Here is a 15063-nt window from a genome sequence, read left to right as displayed (position 1 = left end):
AACAACAACACCGTTTTCTAAAATTTATCAAAGTATCAGAGCAAGATCCGTATTTTTGTGTTGACCTTTTGCTCAAGATTTTTTCATCACTTAATTTACAACGTCATGAAGTGATCAAGGAGAATCAGCAAATAGAGGGGCAACATCTGATGTTGTCGATCATATTTCTTCCTATTATCTTCACGCATTTGACTATCTTGGTATAGTTTTAGTTTTCTAAAATTAACGGGTGAAAATTTTCCTTGTTAGACAACTGCTGTTAAAATTACTTTTGCAGCCAAAAAAAAAAAATCTATGCTTTGTTGATGGAAGGATAGAGATACAGGAATCATCTTTCTTGACAATTATGGTATTGGAAGGCTGTAGCAAAATGATTATCCTTTGACAGTTTTTCAATTCCATTCGTGGCTTTCTTAATTTGACAGTTTTTCCAATTGATGTCAAGTATAACAATTTATATCATGGGTGGTTGTCTTTCTCTTGATGGTGTTTGCCATCCTTTTTATGGGCGTAATCTTGCAGACTTCTCTTGAGGGCATGAAATTAATCCCTTTGTTAGTGTTCATTTTTTAATTTATATTGCATGGTACTTATTCCCACTTGCAATATTTCTAATTTGAGTTACATGCCATTTCAATTAATATGTTATACCATGGATTTTATTCCCATCAAGGTATTTCCGTTTAATGATGTGCCATTTTTTCACAGCCATTAATCCTCCTCATTTTGAAGTAATATCAAGAATCAATAAGTTGAAGAAACTCAAGATGCTTGGAGCTACATTTGTACACTCTCCAGCTTGAGGGGAAGTATTAAAGATTAGTTTGCTTTTAGATTTTAATTTTAACAACATTTTATTTGATAAGCTGTTGTATTAAATTATTTGATTTGTAATTTGAACTTTTGTTTGATAGGATTTTATTTTATAATTTGATTTTTAGTTTGATAGTTTTTATCTTTTGTAATTATTAATTTTGTAGGTCAACTTCTATATAAACTCTCAATAATATCAATGACATTGGAACACTATGAATAACAACATGCTTTCCTAAAATTTATCTGGTGCTTGTGTTGTGAGCCATCACTAAACTACTTTTTATATGAAATTCAAATAACATAAAATAGAATAGAATTGAAAAAAGAACAAGTGTTATATATTCTTAAACGATATAAGAAAGGTTTTTTGTTGAATATCTTCCATGTTTATTAAACAACACAAAAATGAATTAATATTATACCTCATAGGCAACTGAGAGGAAGCTACAACATCCCAAGCACGCAACTCACATGAAAATTACTACTCCCTTCGTTCCAATTATTTGGTCCTATTTCGAAAATCTAACTTTTGAAAAATAGTGGTTTGATTGTGAAGTTTGTGCTTCTCTTTCCAATTTTATCCCCACAAACTCAAAATTTGAATTTGAATGGTAACGTGCATTTGGAATTAGAAGGAGGGACTATATTGGAAAGAAAAACTAAAAAATATTTTGACTTTCTCAACAGGACAAATAATTTAGCTCATCGCAAATGAAAAGTAGGACACTTTCAATGGGACAGAGGGAGTAAAATAAATTAACAACTATGTGCCATGCTAAATGTCCAATCTTCCACAGTGAGCCTCTATCTTATTAGAAAGTAAGAGATTTGGGATAATTTCAGAAACCTCCCCTGAGATTTCTAATTATTTCACTAGCCTCTTTCTAGATTTTGAAAATTATACTAACCTTTTCTGAGATTCATTATCTTATAATATCTAGATCCAACTAACAATTAAAAAGTGATATTAAAAAAAGAATATAATATGATTCCACCATTGCCCCTCATCAGAAGAAAGAAGAAAGAAGAACAGGGGAGGTTTCTAAAATTATCCCAAGAGATATTGTTCCGTTACATGAATAGGGAGGCCATTTGTTGGTGCCATCTTAAAGCACATTTGCAAGTTCAATTTGTTAAAAAATAATAAGTTTCTATTTTAGAATGTTTGTAAAAGGCCAATAACAGGAAAAAAAAAACTAAAAGACTTCAGTAAGCATAAGAAGAAAAAGATGCAAAAATATTCAGCAAGAGACAAAAATTCCTCTAGAAACTGACAGGCATCTAGAAACGGGTAAATTTTATTCGAGAAACTTTAGAATTGAAGATCACATAGACGTCGTTAGAGCCAAATATTATCAAGAAGTATCATGTCCTATGGTTGCTGAAAGTATTTATTTGGCATTTATGTATTCAAGGTAAATCAACAGATACAAGAGACATATTTGTTTGGATATTGCATTATTTATCAAAATTTATTTGCTTACGTCATCAACACATTTTTAATTATCTTTTTATCTTATATACATTATGTCAAAAAAGCGCTACAATATTTTTTTCAAAAAATTATTTTAAATAATCTATTGTTCAAACAAATCATAACTACCAAAATAATGTACTATTGTCAAAACCAGAAAACTGAAAAATGTAGCAACAAAACAGTGGAAGTCTGTACAAACTTCATTAGTTCTAATCTAAAGCAATAAAAGGTTTTAGCTGGATATTTTGCAGCCAACGAAGATGGGAGGCACTGTACCACTATCATTGCAGCTAAGAAACAAATTTTCCAAATTGGAAACAAAATGAAGTACATAATTTATTTCTTCATTAGCATAACAATAGAAAAATGTGAGTTTTACCAGCATGAATATCTATTTTTCTCACCCCCAAAACTTCAATCTGAGACATGAATTGAAATGAAGTACATAATTTATTTCTTCATTAGCATAACAATAGAAAAATGTGAGTTTTACCAGCATGAATATCTATATTTTCACCCCAAAACTTCAATCTGAGACATGAATTGAAATATACTTTCTAGATAGAAGTTTACAATGCAACACTCTCAACTCTTGAAGGTTTGGAGAAGAAGATAAAATGCTCAGAAATTGTCCATTATCCTAGGGAACCATACACAAAGTCAAGAAACTAAATGAATTTAATTGGCCTGTGAAACTTGGTCATCAATAAATTCATTTTTTTAGTGGTGCTACTTCGAAGAGAAGGTGAAAATAGAAAGGAAAAAAGTTGTCCAAACTACCATTACCATTGCCATAGCTGATTAAGCTACTTCGTGCCACTTTAGCATGTATATTTGTTTTTGCACATTAGATGGTGATGCATACTTTTCTCTCAACATCTTATTGCATCGAAATTTTAATTCTAAGAACTTTTTAGACTCGCTATAGAGTTCAGCCTGTATCTAAATAAACAGAAAAAGCCGGAATTTGAACGCACAAGGAAAGTATTATAACCCTGAATTTTCTCTACATAAAAAAATAATAAGCAATAGCCAACATATTTGAATTAAATAATCCACAAATCTAAACTAAATTACGCTTTATCAAAAAGTTTTGAAATAAACACTAGTTATAGTAAGAATAAAAAAAAATCATGTTAAATACACCAATTTAATGTACAATAATCTAGAATACCTACTATACTATTTAAAACGCGCTATATTCAACTTATTAGCAATAAAAAAATTTAACAAAAAGATACAAGAACCAACATATGTATTCTCCGTACAATAGAAAATACATCAAACTCATAGGATTCATTTGGTTTATGGGATGATATAGGATTGGATTAATCATCCTGTATTATTTCATGTTTGATTGCATTTTATGCATGGAATGATACATTCTACCTAACCGAATTAATCCCCTATTTATGGGATAAAATAATCCCATGGGAGATGTGGTATTAGTCATCCTGAGATGACTAACAGATAGGATGATAAAATTTTAGACTAATTTATCTTTACAAAAAATACAAATTTATACTCTTATAATTATATAACTTTACTCCCGCCACATGATAATATAACATGAATGGATTAATTTGCCCCTACTACTAACATAACAATATTTGGACTAATATCCCTTCATGAATGATTCAAATTCATATTAACTATTATATAACCATACTCTCACTTAATAATATGATAATAAACGGACTAGGGGCATAGGCAAGTCAAGTTGCTCGCGAGTAACTTGCGAATGGCTTGGTCAAAAGTTTGGCTTGAACTTGATTTGACCAAGTTCAAATTTGAACTCGAGCTACTCGTTCCGTGTAAGGAGTCGAGTTCGAACATCAACAGTAACTACTCGAGTACTCAATGAGGTTAATCGAGTATTCATATTATTTATATTATATATTTTAATTATTTTTATATTATATATTTTAATTATGGAATAACTATTATGGGTTCGTATTATAATAATTTTACATGAAGTAATGTTCAGTAAAAAAAAGTGATGGATAGCAAAATAGTAATCTAATAAATCTAAAATGTAAAAAACTAAAACCAAGAAAAGAAAAATCAAAGATTAGTTCAAAACTCAAGCTCGAGTAGCTCAAACTTGATAAGGCTTGTAGTTTACTCGAGTTCAAGTGAGTCGAATTCGAACTTAATTTCCATTATGTCGGGTCGAATTGGAGCTCAAATTTATAAACTTTTTTGAGCTCAAGTAGTACTCGTAGTGATTGAATTCAAGCTCGAGCATGGTGCTACTCGAGTTCGATTCGACTTGATAGCACCCCTTAAACGGACTAATTAGCCCCTACTAATTATATGAAAATTCTTGACTAATTTGCCCCTATTTATTATTTTAAAAATTTTGACTAATTTCCCCCTATTAATTAATTTAAAATTTTTGACTAATTTGCCATACTAACATCATGATAGAAAGACTATATTGCCCTTGGACTAAATTACTCTTACAAGCTAAGTTTCTAAACCAAATTTTATATAAATACATAACATTATCAATTGGGTTTTGTGAATGAGGATTTCAATAAGTTCAAACTCAGTCCAAAGAAAAATCTTCTATATTAACTTGAGTTCGGCTTACTTAAAGCTCTTAAATGGGTTAGATTTTAATCAATATAACCCTGATTTAGCCAAAACTCGGCCCATTATTTAATTGAATTTCAAATTTAGATTCAAAAACTTGGTCAAAATCTACTTTTAAGGGCCCAAATAGACTAAGTTTGAGTTAATGCAAATTTTTATATATCAAAATTCTTGATTTACTTTATAATTCTAAAGTTTCAAACTACTTTATTTTAATAAAAGTTATAAATATTAAATTTTCATTAAATTATTTTATTAAAAAGAGTCTACAAGTTAAGGTATGCTTTGGTCATTAAAATAATAACCCTACCTCATCCAATCTCCAACCAAACACAGGATGGGATTATTTCCCAATATATTCTATCCAACCCAGGACCAACCAGATACTGGGTAAGTTAGTCCAACATTAATAATCTGAGGATGAGTTATTCCATCTCATTCACTTCATGAACGAAACGGACCCATAGTACCAAGAATCATCCTACCAAAAAAAATAGTATGAAGAATTAAAAAATAAAATATTTCATATAATTCGAGCCATAAAGTGTGACGACCCCACCTCCCTTTAGGATGTACCCAAGGATTTGGTGGACCGCCTGCCCAACTCTAGTTAGGACTCACTCACACACTATGAAATTTACAAAATAACAACCTCAACAATAAGAGCAATAACAATTACAACACTAGACATATACAATCGTGGACATCAAATGCCTATACAATCTCTAGATATAGCAGAGGAGTTAAACTTACAAAATAAAACCAAACAAACTCGCTAGAGAGCTAAGGAGTGCCTGCGCGAGCAACTAACAAAATTTAGACAAAATCTATGTCTTCTCCAATTCCCATTCTCACGTTCTTACCCCTGTAAGGAAAACAAATTTATGGAATGAGTTAGAAGCCCAGTGAAATTCCAAGAAAACATGCAAGCAAACTAGCAAGTATGATATAATGTATAGCAAAGCAGGTAACCAGATAGATCATCCAATAATGTACGGTAAAGATCACATTCCTATTAAAGGATATAGTCTGCTCTCAGGAGCAGGTACCACAGCAGCTTGTCCAGGGTCCGTTGACTCTCCGTCAACCATGGAATTATAATATCCGTAATCTCCGTCCACCAATCATCCCCCTACCGGCCCGAACGCCAATCAAGTACCCAGGATTCGTCAATCTCCTCGACCAAGCCCTTACTTGCTCGATTCGACCAACTAGCCATGGGTTGGGCTTACAGCCCCAAGTATTCAAGTATTCGTGATGTGGGCCCCAATTATTCAAGTATTCATTGTGACAGCCCCACTTTTCCCAAAGGCAGACCAGAGGGGTCAACGAACTGCCTGCCCAACTCTCGCCGGGACTCACTACAATCCATAATTTAAAAACTAGAAATACTTCAAATATTTTCAATATACATTTAAAGTACTCCAAAAGAAAACAACTTAGTACTATTCGTGAGCACAGGTAAACAGCCCAGTGAGGTTCCAAAACACACAAGCAGTTCTAATAAATCAAGTAAATTAAGCATAACGCACATATGGTTCAAGGTTTCACATTGGCACATTAAAATGAGACATTTATCATTTTACAGAAATAAACACACATTAAAAGGATACGGTGTTCACGTGGAACTATTTCAGTCAGTTTCACCTTATAACTCCAATAATTCTCTCGGTTTGTCTGGCCATCGCCTTATTCCTCCAGTGGTAATACTCGAGTATACCGAAACGGTGACCCAGGGTTCCAACCTACCCGACCGAGTCCAATCCTGGCTCGAGCAGATTAGCAACCAAGGGCAGGGCCCAGTTTAGCTAAGAGCTTACAACATGCTTAAATAATCAAATAAACCGGTAAACGGTAGAAATTTGTTATTTGAGTAGGTCGAGTGTGATAAAGTACACACTCGCCTTAAAACGATGGAAAATTACATAGGAGCAATTATAGGGAGCACTTAACACTTAAACACATAAGAGATATGAAGTAAACATGTAGCAAAACTATTCAAGTCACACACACATGCAAGGAACACTCACAGTTACGTGCGATATGTCTCAGTTCTTGGATAACACCCTTGATTACCCTCGAGTCCTGAGGTAAGAACCAACAAATTTATATAAAAGTGAAAAACAAAACCTTAGGGTTTTCGCACTTAAGAAGTGAAGAAACAAGAGATTGGTATATAATTCTCAAATGTATACTAAAGAATAAAGCAAGTCGTTATAGCCTTGCATCAAACCTTTTCAAATTCAAAGTTCAAAAGTAAGAATCGAACCATGAGAAATCAAGTTCTAGGTCAAGAATTAAGCATAATAAAGAACATTAAGGATTTTCATTTAAATCCAGAAGAGAACGATATGTTGCTGAAGTCTCCATCGGTAGAAGAAGTTCACACGGTTATATGCTCGTTGGACTCTCAGAGTGCTGCGGGACCCGATGGGTTTGGAGGGGGTTTTTATCAAAGTTGCTGGGAGTGTATCAAGGACGACTTCATGGATGCGGTGCAGGATTTCTTCGCTGGTGCCTCGATGCCCCGCGGATTTTCAAGTACCACGATCACATTACTGCCTAAGAAGGAGGGTGCATGTGAGTGGAAAGATTTTCGACCAATAAGCTTATCTAACGTTAGTTCGAAGATCATCTCGAAAATTTTGTCTACCCGCATTAATACACTCCTTCCTAAGTTGATTTTGGAGTTTCAGACTGGATTTATACCGGGCAGGGGGATACAGGATAATGTCCTCCTCGCTCAGGAATTAATTCTGGATTTGGACAAGAAATTGCGTCATCCTAATGTAATTTTGAAATTGGATATGGAGAAGGCCTATGACAGGGTGGAATGGGGGTTTCTTTTGTACATGCTTCGTGAATTTGGCTTTAAGGAAGGTGTGGTAGATCTGGTTTTTCGGTTAATATCCAACGTGTGGTTTTCTGTATTGGTTAATGGGGAGCTCACGAGTTTTTTCAAATCGACTAGAGGGGTACGTCAGGGGGATCCTCTATCTTCTACTCTTTTCCTTTTTGTATCGGAATTCCTTGGACGGAGACTTCAGCAGCTGGTTGCTAACACTCCGAGGTTTAGATTTTTGAGTAAGGGGGGGCTGGTCCCGTTTCTTGCGTTTGCTGATGACATGGTTATCTTCACACGGGCATCGGTTGACTGTCTGGAAGCTGTGTCGTCCTTGTTGCGAGAGTATGAAATTCTTTCTGGCCAAAAAATAAATCTTGCCAAGAGTAGGTTTCTGTGTTCGTCGAAGATTCCTTCGGATACCATCACTTTAATTCAACAAGCTACGGGGTTTCAAGGGCAATCTTGGCCTGTGAGATATTTGGGAGTGCCACTATTTCGTGGCCGTAATAGGAGTATTTTATTTGATGGAGTTTTTGCTTCTGTTAGAGCAAAGCTTCTTCATTGGAGTTCCCACTTCTTGTCTGCTGGGGGGAAGATCATATTGCTTCGGCATGTGTTGAACTCAATGCCTATTTATTTATTGCAGGTTTCTAAACCACCGAAGGGGATTTTTCTAAGGCTAGGTAGGCTGTTTAATGCATTTTTGTGGGATGGCAAGGATGGGAGACGGATTCATTGGTCTTCCTGGGAGAAATTATGTTTTCCAGTCGCAGAAGGGGGTTTGGGTTTCAGATCACTGCTGGATGTAGAGAAGGCGTTTGCAATGAAATTATGGTGGAGAATACGTCAAAAGAATTCTACGTGGGCAAGGTTCATGCATCGAAAGTACATTGGTGACCAACATCCGTCCTCGGCAGAGGTTGGTGTTGGGTCGGCAATATGGAAGCGGGTCTGCTCAGTTCGGACTGTTGCTGAAGCCAATTTTCGTTGGCGTGTTGGTGAGGGGTTTGTCGATTTCTGGTACGATCGTTGGCTTTTTGACGAACCGCTTAGTAGCCAGTGTGATGGGGAGCCTCCTCATTGTTTGGTAGCTGAGTTCTATAGCTCTACAGGGTGGAATATTGAACGTTTGCTCCAGGTTCTTCTTCGATCGGTCGTTAATAGTATTTTGCAGACAAGTGTTGATCCAGCTCTTAAGGATGAATTGGTTTGGGCTCCTTCAACGGATGGTAGGTTCACTGTGTCGTCTGCATGGGATTTAATTAGACAGCGGCGTAACCTGTCTTTGGTGTGGCGCGGAATTTGGTGTCCATTGCTGCCGTTAAAGATGTCTTACCTTGTTTGGAGGATTTTGGCTGGTTTTCTGCCGTTGGATGACAAGCTCCGTTCTAGAGGGTTTTCATTGGCTTCCAAGTGTGATTGTTGTGGTGATTCACAGGATTCTTTGCATCATATTTTTGTGCAGGGCAACTTGGCAAGTGCTGTCTGGAAGCATTTCTTCCGCGCTTGCGGTATCCCGTGGACTTCATTCTCATGCGTTTCTTCGTTGCTAGTGGTGTGGTTTCAATCTTCTGGGAGTGGGCGTTTGGATCATGTTCGGTGTGTTATACCTGTTGTAGTGTTATGGTTTCTGTGGCGTAGTAGAAATGACGCTCGGTTTGGTAATGTTCCCTCGGCTTGCTTTAAAGTTATTTCAGACATCAATGGGTGGTTGGTTGCTCTGGGGGCTGCGCGTATGTTGAAAAGGTCTCAGTTGGAGGGGGATACGGATACCTACTTTGCACGGTATTTTCAGCTCAAACCACATAAATCTTTCTGTCCGCAAGCTATATCTTGGAGGAAGCCTCCTCGAGGGGCAGTCAAGCTGAACACCGACGCAAGTGTGTCAAATGGGTTGGCGAAAGGCGGAGGAGTGGTACGGGATTTTGAAGGGAAGATGCTTGGTGCTTTTTATAAGGAGTTTGGGGAATGTGAGGTGGTACATGCGGAAGGGTTAGCGTTGTTAACTGGTCTACAGTGGTGTGTTGGGACAGGGTTGTCAGATATTTTAGTAGAAGTAGATTCTCTAGTGTTGGCCCGGCTGGTTACTAGTCAATCGATTGGTAAGTGGCCGTTGTGTAGCATTTTAAGCCAGATTCGGTTGTTGTTAGGTAAGGTGCAGGGGACCATTACGCATATCTATCGTGAGGCGAATGCTGTGGCAGACAGCCTAGCGGCTTTATCTTTGGAGAGTCCATTTGTTACTTTCCAATCTCATCATCTGCTTCCAAGTAGGGCTCGGTCGTTGATTAACTTGGATGCAATGGGCTATCCATATATTCGAAACGTTAGTTGTTAGGTATTTTCTTATTTTTCTGGCATGTGTTGAAGGGAGGGTTTGCTTCCTTCGTCGTATGATTTTGTTGCTGTTGAATAAAATTTGGGGGGTTCTCCCCTTTTATTAAAAAAAAAAAAAAAAAAAACAAAACAGAAATTTCGGCCAGCTCTCTCAAGAGTTTTTCTCCAACTTCCTCTCCTCTTATCAAGCCCATATCAAGTCCCTTATCACATAAACAACAAAAATCAAGTAAAAGGATCTCAAGTCAGCTACCTAAAGGCCACCTCAAGACCACTAGCCTAGGATATAAAGCAAGAAATAAAAGTTCCTCAAGTCCTCTAGCCTAGATTCTTGATTAGGGTTTCAAACCCATGAAATTCAACCTCTACACTTGGTGAAATTTGAAAGATTAAGGAGGGATGAAGTGGTTACCTCTTCAAGCTCTAAACCCTAGTTGAATGCAAGCTTTTTCACCACTACGTCACTAAGAAACACCACAAGGTTGCAACTTCTTCAAGCTAGAGCAAGAATCCAAATGATTTGATAGTTGGATGATGAATTTCAAGCAAGATTGAAGCTAGAAGATGAAGTTTCTTCCTCCCCTTTTTGCTGCTGGTTTGGCCGAGAAAGAGAAAGGGTGAGGGAGTGTATGTCTTGTGATTCTTGTGGAGGAAGATTGAAGAAAAAGCTAGCCTTAAGTTCGTGCATAAAGTCAGCTTTCAATAGTAGCTCAATATTGTCGCGCACTACCACTTTCTCTCTTGTTTGCTACACTTATACACTAATCTTCCGAGGTACTCCCTCTAACACTACAATTACTCATACTTACTAGTCTAGTATTAAATCCTCAAATCTCCAATTAGTTGTGCCGGTGCGACTTTCGAGAAACTTTCAACGCGCGCGCGATAAAAGCTTAATTTAAGAAAAATTCATGCAAAAATAGTAAAATTAAATAACACTAGGGCAAAATAATTATAAAATAAACTAAATTAAGAATAAAAACATGAGTCCTCACATTCATGATTTGGGTTTAGAGCCCCAAGTATTCAAGTATTCATGAGTGGAATCGTTGGCTGTGACCCAACGCTCACGCAAGTAAAGATTGGAGACGTTGCTGTCACCTAACGCTCCGTATTCAAGCATGTCGCAAGTTCAAGTCATGAATTCAAGTCACGAGTAAACAGGTTAGGAACTTCGTCCTTTACCCGAGGTTGCCCAACTTACTCGACCGCTCTAAGGCTGATCTCAAGCAAGAGGTCCAATGAGGGCTCAGTTTAACCGTTACCAACCTATATTCACGCATACGCATGAGTAACCCGAGTTCCCACTTACCCAACGTCTCGAATAAGGGTCCAAGGGCCCGGTTCAACCGCTGCAAGAAGAGATACAGCTGGCCTACATTCATGCACATGTACATGCAAGTCTGCACGCAAGATCAAATATTTTAAGTCAAGATACAGGTCACTTGTAAATCAAATTGCTTATACATGCATGAACAAGATACAAAAGTTTAGTCGAGTAAGGTCAACTGTGATAAAGTACACACTCGTCTAAGAAATGACAAATCAAGTGCTTAGCAATTTTAGCAATAAGTAGTATGGAATATGCAGTTGGAACACTAACCGGCTCAAAGTAGAGCAACGTTAAACATTCGCCTCCGAGTTATGCTTGTGGTTACCGTCAAACCCTAAGAGCAACCAGGACAAAAATATTATGGTCCAACCATCCAAAACTTAGGTGAACCGAGTTCACATTTTAGACTCAACTATGAGCCATACACCTATCCAAGTAGGCCTCCCAAAATCACAAGGGTTCAAAGACAAATTTGAAGGTACAAATCAAGGAAAAATCCAAGTACATATTAGGGCAATGATTCAAATATGGTTTTGGAGTGAAAAGAGAGCATTTAGACCCAAGAAACATGAGTAACCAAATAGTTCCTCATTCTATATCATGGTTGGAAAATTCCAGCAACAAAATAGTGAAGAAAAACAAGGTAGTTCACCTCTTTAAGTTATGATATTCGCTCCAATTCAACTAAAGTTTTAGCAAGTGAAATGAGCAAGATTGAGTCCAAAAGACCACCAAACCAAAGGACTTTAAGGCTAAAAGACAGCAGGGTATACAACTGCCTTGCCTACCAGAAATTTCCAGCAATGAAACAAGCACAATCATGAGATTTTCACCTTCCAAAATACATGGTTTTCACCCAAGTTTAACATACAAAAGTCTTAATCAGTGTTTGGAACAAGATTTGGCGACACTCATCATGAAAAGGTTGAGTAAAAATAAGGTAAAATGCATCACTATCAACTCGGCCAACAAGCAAAATCGCAGCCCTAAAAATTAGAGAAAATCACCAACAAAAGTCCTCCGTTTCATCTAAAATTCAACACATAAGTAAAGCTTAAAGGTTTACCAAGTATCTTGGGCAAATTTACCAAAAAATCACTCCACAATCAAAGGAAACCAAGATGATTCCAAATTGGACAGCATTTCCCGTATTTCTCCTTAAATTTTCCTCCAAATTCAACACTTAACTTCATGGCAAATCCACCTTAACAAGACCTCAAGTTATAAGCTATAGGAGGTACTTATTTTAGGCCACAAAGCTAACCAAATTGGACATAAAACTAGCTCTTATACCATCATACCAAGGCTGGAAAAACATAAACCCTAAGCTGAAATTCATAACCACAAGTTGGAAATTTCTATAATGAAGCTAAAAGAGCATATAAAAGCTAAAAAACCACATGACAAGGCTAATAGGTCATAGCAAAGCTGAAATTAGCATAACAAAGCTGGAATTCCTCAATCAAAACTGGAAATTTTAATTTGCTACACAAACTATGAAATTTTTCATAGAATCTACCATAATCATTTCTTAAATCTACTCAAGTGCAAGATAAAAGAGAAAAGTTAGTTTCTAGACATAAATACCTTTAAACCCTATGAAGAAATGAAGAAATGCAACCAAGAGCTTCTTATCTCCCCAAATCTCTCCACAAAAGCCCTTCTTTCCACCTTAATACAACTTTCTATGGATTGGATTTGGATTGTAGGATGAATTTCTCAAGGATTCAAGTAAGGAATCAAGGTGAAATTTGGAGTTTCTTTTCTCTCTTTTCTTGCTAAGAATTTCGGCCAAGAGTAGGAAGAAAGTGAAGGAGTTTGTCCAACTTTTCAAGATATAGACCAAGACTAGTCTTGGTCAAAGGATAGTTGGACAGCCGACAAGTGTCAGCTTAGGGTTTAAAACTTATCCCTTTGTCTTTCCTTTGTCTCTAGTGGCTAATCTATATTGTTTTCCTCTAATTCACTCTTAGGACTTCTAATCACATAAACTATCTTGTAAAAATACCCGTTTGTCTACTAAATTTAATACACACCTCACTAGTGGGTCCCACTTTCAAAACGCAATACGAACTTAACATGCACTAACATATAGATGAAAAATGATAAAAATCTTGACTCATTTATAAAAATATCTAAGAAATTAAGACAATAAAATAAAGTAAAGAAAATGTATTCAAAGAAACAAAATAAAATATAAAATAATTTTCGAGTCCTCACATAAAGCAACTGAGGAGAGAAGGTAAAAAATGAAGGAAAGATGACACCAAAAGACACACAAGGGAAAAACCATTCCAGCCAACTAAAACGCAAAGAAAAGAAATTGTAGGGCCAAAACACAAAACTAATGAAATTTATGAGAAAAAAACAAAGATATCAGAGGTTGAAACCACTGAAAGTATTGGAAGAAACCGTTGCTGGGACAACTACAAGCCTATACACATTTAGTTACAAGTCGAAATTATAGATCCCGTTACACTTTTCGGATTAAAGTGTTAAAATCGATCATACAAAATCATTAGAAAAGTAATGGAAATACAAGAAAGGGCAAACTATCGGACTTGGCAGAGTTATTGCAGTAATGGTCACTTGAATGCTAATTAGCCTCATTCAATAATAGAGAACAAAACTACCAAAAGGCCAACCAACTTTTATAGTTTGAACATCGGAAGGGTTAACAATTTCATTTCACTAAAACTTGAAGTATCAATAACTTGTAACCCATGCAAGAAACATATGTCAACCTCATACTCAAACAACTAACTTGCTCCAAAAGGAGGCAGTCAAATTTCAAGCAACCGAAACCCAGACTGGTTCTTATATAGTATAAGGATTTACCTACCATCAGGATTTGTTACTTTATTTGTACAATTAGTATGGTGTGGTTTCTGAAAATAAATTCAGTAAAAGATCAGATTATAGAGTTGTTCTTACACATTTTTTGCTTAAAAGTGTTTACGGCTATTTGGTTTAAGACACATAAAATCATTTTTTTTTATGTTTTCTTAACATAATATCTATTTTAGTGTGTTCAAACTACAGTCTACATGTACAACTTAACTAGTTAAATTAAAAATCCAAGAGGTGTTTTCATTTTTTTGGTGAGAATCAAGATGGTGGTCAAGATTGAGATCTCAATTTTTAGGGATCCTAATTCTTAATTAGTTTTTGTTCTACCAAAATATATTGAGTGTTCATCCATCATGTATGGATTAGATTTAGTCTGAAGGTCTGTTCTCAACTAATTCTGATTTTGTAAAATTGATCCTTGAAAATAAGACTTTTCAAAATAATTCATGTGTTCTCATTTACTATTTAAAATGTTAGTTCAACAAATTCATAGTTGTTCTCGAACAAAGTTAAAAAATTGATTTTGATAAAAAATATGACCTAATTACCTTTTGTATGCTACATAATACATTTTTTGCTAATTAAATAATTTTTTATTTAACTAATTACTTTTCTTGTGAAAATTAAATATTGGATGAAAAAAAGAAATAGGAATATAAACGAATGTAGAAGTGGGATGAGAGGAGGAGGAAGATAGAGAGGCATGCAACATAAAAAGTTATCTAAATTTTAGGTGGTTTAGTAATTATGTTGAGATTTGAAGAGTATTTTTGTTTGCATAAGAAAGAAGGCCAGAGTCAGCTAGTT

The sequence above is a fragment of the Coffea arabica genome, chromosome 4e (genome assembly GCF_036785885.1).
Source record: "Coffea arabica cultivar ET-39 chromosome 4e, Coffea Arabica ET-39 HiFi, whole genome shotgun sequence".
NCBI lineage: Eukaryota > Viridiplantae > Streptophyta > Magnoliopsida > Gentianales > Rubiaceae > Coffea > Coffea arabica.
This window is presented reverse-complemented; position numbering follows the sequence as displayed.